Below are 12069 nucleotides of genomic sequence, written 5' to 3'. Positions count from 1 at the left end.
AGAGTGCTCTCTCTAAGAACTCTTCCAGCTCTAACCACCCATGGTTTTATTATTACAGATAAAAATAGAAGTCAAAAGGAAGAATGAACATCAAGAGAAAGAGCAAAAGAAATATACAGATACATCTATGTAGTGTAAGACTTAGAGTCTTAGGAATAAATGAGATTGTCTGGTGAATCTTATTGATTGCTATATATGTTAACAATAACATCTTATTTTATCCTCACAACATTCTGCAAAGTGGGCATCATTCCCATTTTCTGTGAACAAACCAAGACACAAATATCAAGAAAAACATGAACAATGTCCCAGACTCTAAGGGATTGTCAGAATTTCAACAGTATCACATGTTTCAGACAGGTCAAGAAGAATAAAGACTAAGAAAAGGTCAAACATCTTGACGACTTGGGAAGTTCTTACTGCTTTCAAGATAACCGTTGCCAGAAAGTCATAGGGATGAAAGAGAGGGTGAACACAAGAAGTGAAAAGTAAGACATGTTAAGGAAGTAAAGACCATTTTTATCAGAAGGTTAACAGTCAAATAAAAGGGAAAGATGAAAAATTACTTGAAGGCAGGAACAAGTTTAAGAGAAAAATTATTTTGTTTCTTGTCTAAAAAGACCCGATCATACTGGTGGGCAGAGGGAAAGGGACCTGTGGAGGAGTGGAACAGAAGGAGGGCCTCATTGGTGGAACTAGTTCTGGAAAACACAGGAGATGTGCTGTTTGCCTTCCCTCTGCTGCCTGCTCCTTGAGCTCAGGCTGAATTGAGGGTTCTGAGGGCCGATCGATGGCCAGCCTGAGCTGATGTAATCACTGCTACAACGTATGAATAATGAATGAACATTATTTCTTTTATGTGTTATTTTAATAGCCCTTTATAAAAGGATCATTGGAAAAAGACCAACATTTCTTTCCAAATTTTATTTTTAAGATGCATAATTAATACAGAAAAGTATTACTGTACAATAAAAACCAACATTTATCCCATTCTCCTAACAGAGTATGACCTATGGAGAAGGAAAAGACGAAAAATGTTATTAAAAATAAAATAGTTGTATATACCAGGTCCAAGATCACACTGGGAAATTACCTAGACCTACATTACAGAGAGAAAATTCAAACTGAATAGAGGAGATACTTTAGAATAAGAACTTAGTGTATGCCAGGCCCTGTGCTAAACACTTCTTACACATTATCCTACTTAATCCTTGTAACACCCTGTGAGATGGGTGTTATTAACTTGATTTTATGCTGAAGAAACTGAAGCTTAGAGATGTTATATCCCTGAGATCCACCTACGGTACTATTCCATATGAGTTTTCATAAATGAAACAACTATTCCTATTTATAGGCATTAATTATGTTCTAGCAAGTGCTGAGTGCTTTCTAGTCTTGTGGCAACTATGTGAGCTATCTGTTTCTACTATCTTTATTACAGATACAAATGTAAGGACCAGAGAATTAGCCATGAGATGCTAGAGGCTGTCCTCCAACCAGTATGGTCTGATATCTACAAAGAATTCAAAAACTAAGGTCGAGGTAAGAATCTTTAATTTGAAAATGGCTTTATAGGATCATGTAACATATCCAGCAAGTACAAGCCAAATTCTCAATTCTCTGGAAGGAATAAAGTATAGGATAAATTCCTAAGGAGGAAAATGTTGCCTCTAGCACATAAGCTTAGTAGTGTAGTTAAAAATGTTTGAGTCAAAACTGAATGCCAGTTACGAGACACTAAACTGTGATGTGTTTAGTACCTTCCCCTTAATAGAATAGTCAGTAGTTGATGTCCCAAAGGAAAGAATGTGTTTTGTTCTATGATGCGATTCACTATTAGCTTCCAAATACCCATTGGCTTAGGCCTTGAAACGGCCCTAGCTCATTAGTTTTCTCTGAATTTAAAAATAATAACTAGCATAACTGCAGATACTGCAAAACATCTTTTAGCATCAATGTCATCGCTCCACTTAGTAAAAAGGAAAAACATTACATAGAAAACATTCTGGAGCCTTACTTCTTAGTTTAAATCTAAGCTCTGCTACTTACTTACCTATAAGACTTTTGATGATTTTCTTATCTTTTTTGTGTCTCCTGTCCTCAACTGCAAAGTAGGGAATGAAGGATGAGGGGATGTGTCCCAACCTGGCATGGGGTATCTAAATGGTAGCTGTTGTACACTCTTGGGTGTTTATAACACCATTTGTGGCACTCTCCGTTTATTCTTGCCTGGCTGGTTAAATAAAAATTCCAACTTTTTTTTCAAGTCATGTTTGCAGTGTTATCCCGGGGCATTCCTGCAGGAAAAAAAAATCTTCTTTGAACGCCTAATCCCACCTCTTTTGTCATTAGGACGTGCTACATCACTTACAGGGCCCAGTGATGAAAAATGAAAATGCGGGGCCCCTTGTTCACAAATTAAGAAATCCAAAATGACAACAGTGTTAAGCCAAGTTTGGAAAATTTCTCAGCACAGGACTCTGCAATGGCATGGCCCGAGGGCCCACGAAGCCGGCCGTCCCTGCTTGGCACCACTTTCCTTGATGAAAAGATAAGATGCCAAGCTCTCCTAAGTCACTCAGTTGTTCATTTATTTCTTGGAATATTTGTTTCTAACCCTACCTTTCCAAGAAAAGATTTAAGGTAATTCTCTCTACAAATAGAGTCTGAGAATGAAAATACTCTTCAGAAAACCAACTTCCTGTCCCAGGGCAGATTTTTACTATGTCATTAAACACAACGACTCTCTTGGAGTGTAGAAAAATCAAACAATCTTGGAGTTACTAAGGATTCATTCTGTTCAGTGATAAGCTCACAGACCTTTTCTGGGGAACTACCCCAGTCACGTCTACACAGGGCAAAGTGTCAATGAAGCCTGAGGCACAGGGGCAATTCTTCACCTCCGACCAACAGCATGAATCCTAGACTATAACGAAAGTTTTTTTTTCCATTGGAAGAACCAACTCAAGTTTTTTTTTTTTTTAATATTTTATTTATTTATTTGACAGAGAGAGATCACAAGTAGGCAGAGAGGCAGGCAGAGAGAGAGGAAGGGAAGCAGGCTCCCTGCTGAGCAGAGACCCGATGCGGGACTCGATCCCAGGACCCTGAGATCATGACCTGAGCCGAAGGCAGAGGCTTAACACACTGAGCCACCCAGGCACCTCCCAACTCAAGTTTTTAACATGCTTTTCCCCTTGTGGTTTTCTCAAGTTGCTCTCTACATCAGTCAACAATATTCAAGACTGATATCTATTAACATAAGTTCTGTATCAATATTAGGTTAGCAGTGTTAATATCTATTGAACACTAAGAGAAATGCCAAGCCCCCTTCTTAATGAAGAGCCTTGATTTTATTAGGTTCAAATAATAAAGAAGTATAAGACCACGCATAAGTATAGCGTCTTTTATTTCAGAAACGTCTAGTGCTTGGCCTAGATTTATCCCATATGGCCTTCCTACAGTCTATAGCAAAGAAAAACTCAATCTATAAAAGACCCAGGTGTTCACTCCATCTCCTCTGAACCTTCCTTGAACTGATAGCTAGTGAAGAGCTGCCATTTGTTTAATTCATTTGCTCCATTATTTTAACTTAGGCACTGTTTAAAATTCCCAGAAGATCTCCAGGAATTGTTTGCAAATAAGGCAACCTGGTTTTTTTTGAACTATTGACAGATAGGGCTAACAAAAAGATAGTAATACCTGCTTATATTAGCTCATTTTCAATATTGCTATTTTATCAGCATCTGAATTTGAGCTGTGGTTGGCTAGTTCAAAGTCAGGAAGCCAGACAGCCTTGTAATCAGATCATGGAATAAGGCCAAATGTCAGTTATGGAAGCCAAAGGAATACAGAATCTTCAGTCCAAAAGCAGATTCAAAATTAAGAGGATCAGCAGATCAGAAGAACCATGTACTATAAATCAAAGCAAGTCCAAACACCAGGACACATATTTAAGCAGTGCTGGGGCAGGCAAGCCATAGAACAAAATGTAGCAGCTAGACAGTCCACATGTAAATGGCACCACACTGTACAGTGCGTAACTTTTGTGATTTGATTAACCCTGACTCGAGAAGGCATCAGAGGAAAACTAGTATTCAGGACAGTCTCTACAAGGATGGTGGTATCTGAAGGTCATGTTGTTTATTGTAAAACAAGATCAAAACTTAATTACTCAGGAACTGGATCACAAAGATTAGAGCAGATTACGAGGGAACTAACGCTGCCTCAAAAAGCTACTCACCCAGAACTACTTTTTTTTTTTTTTAAGATTTTTAATTTATTTATTTGAGAGAGAGCAGAGCGAGTGAGAGAGAACAAGATGGGGGTGGGGGGGGCGGGCAGAGGGTGAGGGAGAAGTAGACTCATCCCAGAGCAGGCTTCTGGGAGAGCAGGGAGCCGGATCCCACTGGATCCGAGGCTCATGACCTAAGCTGAAGGCAGATGCTTAACCGGCTGAGACCCCCAGGCACCCCTCATCCAGAACTTCTTATAGTGACCTGCTTAGGAATAAGATTAGGCCAGGAGCTGGACTTGAATGACTCTCCAGATAAAGAGATTAGCCACAGTGGTATCAGCTTACATCAGCTCATGGGAGCCAGTTGTTAAAATTTAAGGAATTTCGTAAGCCAGATGTTAAACACAGCCATTATTAAAATTAAATTATTTAAACTTATAATTAAAGACATATTAAAAACAAAGATAATAAACCCTCAAAACTCATCCCTTCTTAATTACTTCACTACATTTTACTATTAGCTGTGGTCCTCAAGTTCTTTGTGTCTGTTGTAACTGTGTGGTGAAAATATTTTATATTGGCATGATACTGCGAGTCTCTTCCCATTTTCATGTTCAATAGCCTCATATCAGGAGCTTGAAATTGGCTGTGATGGAAGCATGTACAGCATGGAAATCGAAAAGCACAACAAATCAGGGCTTTTTGTGGAGCCAAGGAAGGAGGAGGTAGCTGTTAAACATATACTGGCGTATCACTGGTTAGTGTCCCCAGCATAGAGTTACTGAGAAGCACTGAGAAGTCTAATATCTATGCAGGTGAAGAGAATAAAGGATTCTGGGACAGCTATTTGCGAATTCCTAAACCCAGAATTTAACAATCTTCATGATGTGACGCCAATTTACCTGTTTACACTTAACCCATACTCCCTAGTCTCCAGCCACCTTTAACATCTCCCCATGTTTTCTCACACCTCTATTAATTCAACAAACATTTACAGAACTCCTACTTAACACTGGGCACTGGGCCCTAGGTTGAAGAATCACTCTGGATTGAAGAATCAGAGATGTCAGGAGTCTGTCCTTCCCTCAAGTAGTTCACGGTGTAGGAAAGAAAGGGAAGAGCAAACAGACAAATGCTTCTAATCAGGCATGGCAAGTGCCATGACAGAGACAGATGTGCTCATGTACTTTGTGGAAATGCAGAAGATGCACCAATAAGTAAAGACAGCAGGGAAGGCTGCTTTCCAGGAAGAGGCATCAGTTGCTCTGAGGCTTGACTAGACAACATGCACATGTGTTTTCTTGAATTGAATTTCTTGAGTTCAAAGCCCAGCTCTCCCAGTTTACTGCTGGGTGACCTTCAGCAAGTTACTTAGCCTCTCTGAACCTCAGTCTTCTCATCTACAAAATGAGATCCCTCCTTCACAGGGTTATTGTAAGGAGTGAATGAAATTAATGAATGTAAGGCATTTAGCCCAATGCTGATGATACATAAATGCTTTTACAACATTTGTCTTTATATTAAGAATTAATTGAGTGAAGAAGGGAGTAAGGAATGTTACTGATAGAGAAAATGGTGCATGAAAACCCTAGATGCATAAAGGATTGTAATATTTTTCCCCAAATGCACTTTTTAAAATATAACTGTAGCCGGGGACTCCTAGGTGGTTCAGTCCCCTAAGCATCTGTCTTCAGCTCAGGTCATGATCCCAGGGTCCTGGGATCAAGCCCTGTGTCGGGCTCCCTGGGAGCCTGCTTGTCCCTCTGTCTCTGCCTCTCCCCACCCCACTTGTGTTCTCTCTCTTTCTCTCTCAAATAAATAAATAAGATCTTTTAAAAAACTATATGACTGTAGCCCAAAATAACAGGAAGTGGGAATTTACCTTCTTGCCAAAAAAATTGGCTGATTCTTTAACTTTCTATAACTATCACACCATTATCAGACCCGAGGGTCATCTTACACCCCTCCTTCTGCCCACTCCCACGTTCACTTAATCACCACGTCCTGCAGCCGAGTGCCTCTCAGCCAATAGTGCTGAGGTCCACTTTGTACTGCTTGCCCATATTGTCCAATACTTGGATAAAATACAGAAAAGCTAATTACTAGATAAATGAAATAAAAAGCAAAGATCTACAAAATACAAGTCTAGGTTTTTCATTATTAGACTTAACAGATAAAAGATTCCACCTTTCACTTAATGCAAAAGTTTCTAAATTCTTAGGTCAATTCCTGTATTTATCTCATCGCAGACGAGTCACAACCAGTTCACAGACTGTCACAGTTCAGAACCGTTCCTGGAGAAGCATTGCTACAGAGCACAATATCTCCTTAGCATTTCTAAAACACTCCACTTTCTTTCCTTATTTCAGCCTTGAGGACTTCATCATCTCTCTTCTAAGCAACAACCTAAACAAAATGGCCTCACTGCCTCCAGTATCGTCGGTCCCCCCACCGATTCTTCATGTTATCACCAACTAGATCTTTTTAAATCCCAAATCTCATACGTTACTGTCAGTTATTTTCCTTTGCCTTCAGAACAGAGCCTAGAACTCCACCATCTGACCTCTGCCTGCTTTTCCAGTCTCTTCTCTCACTCCCCATCCTCCTCCACTGCCCCAGTGCTCACGTGCGCACACACACGCACACACACACACATACACACACACACAATCACTAGAGTCTTGCATTCTATGCTACAGGTACACCAAAGGACATGCAGGTCCACAAACAACACTAGCTGTGTCACATCCTCCATGCCTTTACTCTCAGTAATGCCTCTACCTGAAACGTCTTTCTGAAGAACAAAAAAATCTACTCAACTTTCAATATTCAGTTCAAGGGCCATATCTTCTAGGAGACTTTTTCCAATTCCATCTCCCTGCCCAGCCCCTGCCTCAGGGACCTAACACTCAGTTCTTTGTGCATCCACAGCTTCCTTAACACATCACGGTAACTATAGCACGAGTCACAAGTATTTTTATCTGTTTACCTCCCCAGACTGTAAGTTGCTCTTCCACAGACACCATGTCTAGATTTCTTTGTATTATTTCCCTAGCACTTAGCCTACACAGTTTCCAGCATCTTGTTGGTACTTGTGAATAGAAGGATGGATGGCCCGGAATGGAATAGTTGCACAGATAGATGGATGGATGGACATACTAAGGATGGGGAAAACAATAAAGTTGAAAAAATACAAGAAGCAGATCAAGAAGTGCCTTGTATATCCTGTTACAGAATTTGTATTTTTATCCTAAAGGCAACTGAAGGCCGTGAAGTATTTCAAATGGAAGTATGATAAAATCCCTATTGAGTTGGGAAAGGTGGGAATACAAAGGAGCCTAGAGAGACGAGTTCAGAATCTATCACAACAAAGAAGGGAAGAAGTAGTAGAGGAGATGGAGAGATTGGTTCGAGAGATATTTAGGAGTTTGGACAATGAGAATTTTAATTGAGCAATAGAAATGGGAAGGATGATTTCCAGATTTCTGTCTTGCATCCCTAATCAGAGGAAAAGAATAAGGAGCAGGTTTTGAAAACAATATCACATGAGGTCCTTCCTCTGTGTCAGCGGCAGTTATAAAGCTCACTTTTCTCAAGTTTCATCAAAGAAGCCCAGCAGACAATCTCGCTTCTTCTTCAGGGAAAATAAGGTCATCAGGCAAGAATCTCCAGGAGGGTAGCAAGAGAGGGAGAAGCAGGCTTCCCACTGAGCAGGGAGCCTGAGGCAGGGCTCCATCCCAGCACCCTGGGATCATGACCTGAACCAAAAGCAGACACTTAAAAAGTGAGCCACCTAGGCGCCCAACAACCCACTTTCTTTAAGATAAAAACTAGTGTTGGGGCACCTGGGTGGCTCAGTGGGTTGGGCTTCTGCCTTCAGCTCAGGTCACAATCTCAGGATCCTGGGATCGAGCCCCACATCGGGCTCTCTGCTTGGTGGGGAGCCTGCTTTCCCTTCTCTCTCTGCCTGCCTCTCTGCCTACTTGTGATCTATCTCTCTCTCTGTGTCAAATAAATAATAAAAATAGAATCTTTTAAAAAAAAAAGAAAGATAAAAACTAGTGCTAACTTCAGGTAATATTTGCAGTACATTGTTGTTGCAAAAAGCTCAAAAATACATAAATGTATGAAGGAGAAATTAGATGTAATTCCACTATCCAGAAATAGTTCTTGTTAATAGGCTGGTATATTTCTTTCTAGTAATTTTTCTATGCAGATATATGTGTATGTGTAAATGACTATACTTTTCACTTCAAATTATAGATATTTTGCCATGTTATTAAAAATTTCCATCAACATTTTAAAAGATGGCTTAATAATCTTTGTCTGGCTATCAAAATCTATTTGATTAACTCTTATGATAGAATTTTTAAATTTTTCTACTATTTTATAAGGTAAATAACATTGTGTACTATAAATCTTTCATTTTGGATTGTTTCCTTAGGATAAATTTATTAAAGTGGGACTTTATACAAAAAGTATGAACATCTTTAAAGTTTTTTTTTTTTTTAAAGATTTTATTTATTTATTTGACAGAAAGAGATTACAAGTAGGCAGAGAGGCAGGCAGAGAGAGAGAGGAGGAAGCAGGCTCCCTGCGGACCAGAGAGCCCGATGTGGGACTCGATCCCAGGCCCCTGAGATCATGACCTGAGCTAAAGGCAGAGGCTTAACCCACTGAGCCACCCAGGCGCCCCAATCTTTAAAGTTTTTGATACATATTCCCAAATTGCTTTCCAAAAAGGTTGTACCAAATTACATTCCCATTCACTTTGCCTTTGCCAGGCTTATTATTGTTTTTTTAAAATAGAAAAAGAATTTTTTCATCTAATGATCAGAAATGGTATCTGACTGTTTTGTTCTGCATTTCTTCAATTAAAAATGAAGTTGGCTACTGAACCATAGCCTTAAATATGGGTAAGATGGAAAATTTTCTGTTATGTGTGCTTTACCATAGTCAAAAGTTTTTGGAAAAAAAATTTATGTTAGGCACTTTTAATATTTATTCATCTATTTTATTTTTGGTGAATTATGTATTTATATCCTTTGCCCATTTAACTATTGTACTCAATATTTTTTATTGGTTTTTATGAGTTCTTTATATGTTAAAGGATTAAATCTCTTGCTGCCAAATTTATGGAAAATATTTTCTCCTGTTGTTTTGACATCTAAGTTTGTTTATGAGCTTGGACATTTATGGAAGAGGGTGTATATAGAGACATTTAAAATTTTTACATATTCAAATATTTCAATAATTTCCCTTGGGATTTCTTTCACTGCTACAAAAATTCTTTTTCTAGCCAGTCATTAGGGAATTATTCAGCTACGCGATTCTATTATAGGTATTGTTCCTTAGTCTGAGCAGCAAAATAAAGATGAAAACACTCATTCTCCATCTCAAGGAACTCTACCAGCCAGTGTGGTAGCAGGCATGTACACATTTAATACAAAAGCATAAGGGACTCCTATAGAAGGACTGTTCACCCTACTTGAAAGAGGTTCATGACGAGGTCATGAGGCCAAATTTGCCTAAAGCAGCTCATCTTCTGCTTTTATCATCATTTATTAATTTTGGACCATTTAACATGTTCAAAAACTGTACTGTTTCTAGAAATATGTGAAATGGGAACATGAAAACTCATTCCAGCTAATCGGCCCTTTCTTCCTGACTCTAGGGGTTTTAAAAACAATGACTCATGAAGTATTTGCCAGGCAACCACCCATCCAGGCTTCCCACAAGTCAGTTTGTCAGCCTGCCTCAATTTTATCTAAGAAATTAAATCTCAATTTTAGTTGTATTAGCACATTGACTGCTTTGCTGTTTTTCAGAAAACACTTTAAAAGGAAACATGTAAATTGTAATGAAGATAAAGAAGAAATGGAAAGCCTCAGATATAAAGGCAGTGGTTGTTAATAAATAACTATTAACAAAGGTTTCCAGAAATTAATCAGCCCAGATGGGCATGGCAACCACTTGTGAAGGAAGCCTTCATAGAAATGCTTCGCTGCAAGAGTTCTGGGAAATGCTGGGTGTCATACACTGGTAAGAGGAACATAAAATTGGTACCTTTCCATAGGATAATTCTCAATGTGAGTTAAGAGGCTTACAGGTATTTCTACTTTGTGGTGTAATAATTCCATTTCTTGCATCTATTTCAAATAAATCATCAGAGATTTACATATACTGATAATCATTACAGTGATATGTGTTATGGCAAATATTCTAAACAGCCTTAAAAATAGGGAAATAATTAAATAAATTATTGTTAGAGCCATACTACAGGATGTACTATATAACCATTCAAAGTTATGTTTTCAGAAAATTCTTCTGTGTAGTGGCATAAGAATATGCTTCCTATACAGTGGAGATGAGAAACATCTGGTTATAAAAGATATGTACAGCTAATTCTAATGTAAGTTTATGTTGCATAAAAGAAATTGAAGAAAATACACCAAAGTCATTTTTTGTGGCTAATGTGTGGCTTCACATTTTGGACTTTCCAAACTTTCTACAATAAACTAAGTCCTATGAGGAGGAAGAAAGCTATTTTTGTAAATGTTTGCTCTGTGCCGTAAAAGACCAATCCTTGTGATTGGCTATAAGTAGGCCTCTTTTCCCCAGACCCATTTCCAGAAAACTGGGTGATATACAGATGTATGGAGCTTCCTAAATCTTTCCACTAAAAGGAATATGAAAGACATAATTCACCCTTTACTTAAAATATGAATCAAATATTTTCTCTGTTCCCACCCCAGCCTGACAACATTCTCCATAAAGCCCCACTGCTTCTCAGGGAAAACAATAAAGAAGTAAAAGTACATTGAGTGCCTAACATATGCTAGGTAATTTCACATACATTGTCTTGTTTGATCCTCAGCGACCCCTGTGACACTGAGTTTGAATGTATTTAAGCAACTTCTCCAAAGGTAGAGCAGTCTTAATCAATAGAATGGGATTTGAAGTCCAGTTTTCAGACTCCAAGAGTTCATCACAGCAGACTTCCGTGTGTACATCTGCACATCTGAGCAATACAGAGAGTCCAAAATTGTCCACATTATTTCAATTACTTGTCAGCTTAGAGAAATAAGACATTCATATTGTACACTCATCAGTTAGGTATGTGATAATAAATCATATATTTTTTGCTACTTGTCATTTATTTAAGCTCTGTTATCCATTATCATCATTTCAAACTGTTTCATACAGAACAAATACACAGTTCTTCTCAAACAACAAGCCTTCTGTAACATTTTGAAAGGATTCATTTAAAAAAATTTGGGTCACAGATTGTGCATTTAAATTTATCTTTCCAGATTCACTTCTTTAAATCATTTCCCAAGTCACTAGAGATATGTTTACCTTCACTGGCAATCCCTTTTACACACTAAGCTACCCCTGGCCCCCATACTTCCCACCACACCATGGAAATCAATCTCACCCATTTCCATTAATACTGGACCAAATCCAATTTCAAATTTTGGTTCAATATTCTCCAACTGAAAATAGTTTTCTAAGACTGGCCCAGTTCTTCTCTGATCATTCACTCTGTATTCTCTTATTTGTAATATATTTAATATGTTCTAAATTATTTCACATTTCATATGTCATCTCAAGTTTGTTCTCTTTCACTCTGTTTCTACCTATTTACATTCTAAGTTTCCCAGGAACCGTGAACATATTTTTTCTCTTATTTCACCCCAGATGCTTTGTTAAGTGTTATGTCTATTTTTTGATTCATTATGTATATAATGGATAGGCAATAAATGCTTGTTAATTAACTGTCCTCAGCTCACTCATATTCACCTACAAACACAGACTCAAACAAACAAACA

This window comes from Neovison vison, chromosome 12 (assembly GCF_020171115.1).
Source record: "Neovison vison isolate M4711 chromosome 12, ASM_NN_V1, whole genome shotgun sequence".
Lineage (NCBI taxonomy): Eukaryota > Metazoa > Chordata > Mammalia > Carnivora > Mustelidae > Neogale > Neogale vison.
Note: the sequence above shows the minus strand (reverse complement) of the source record.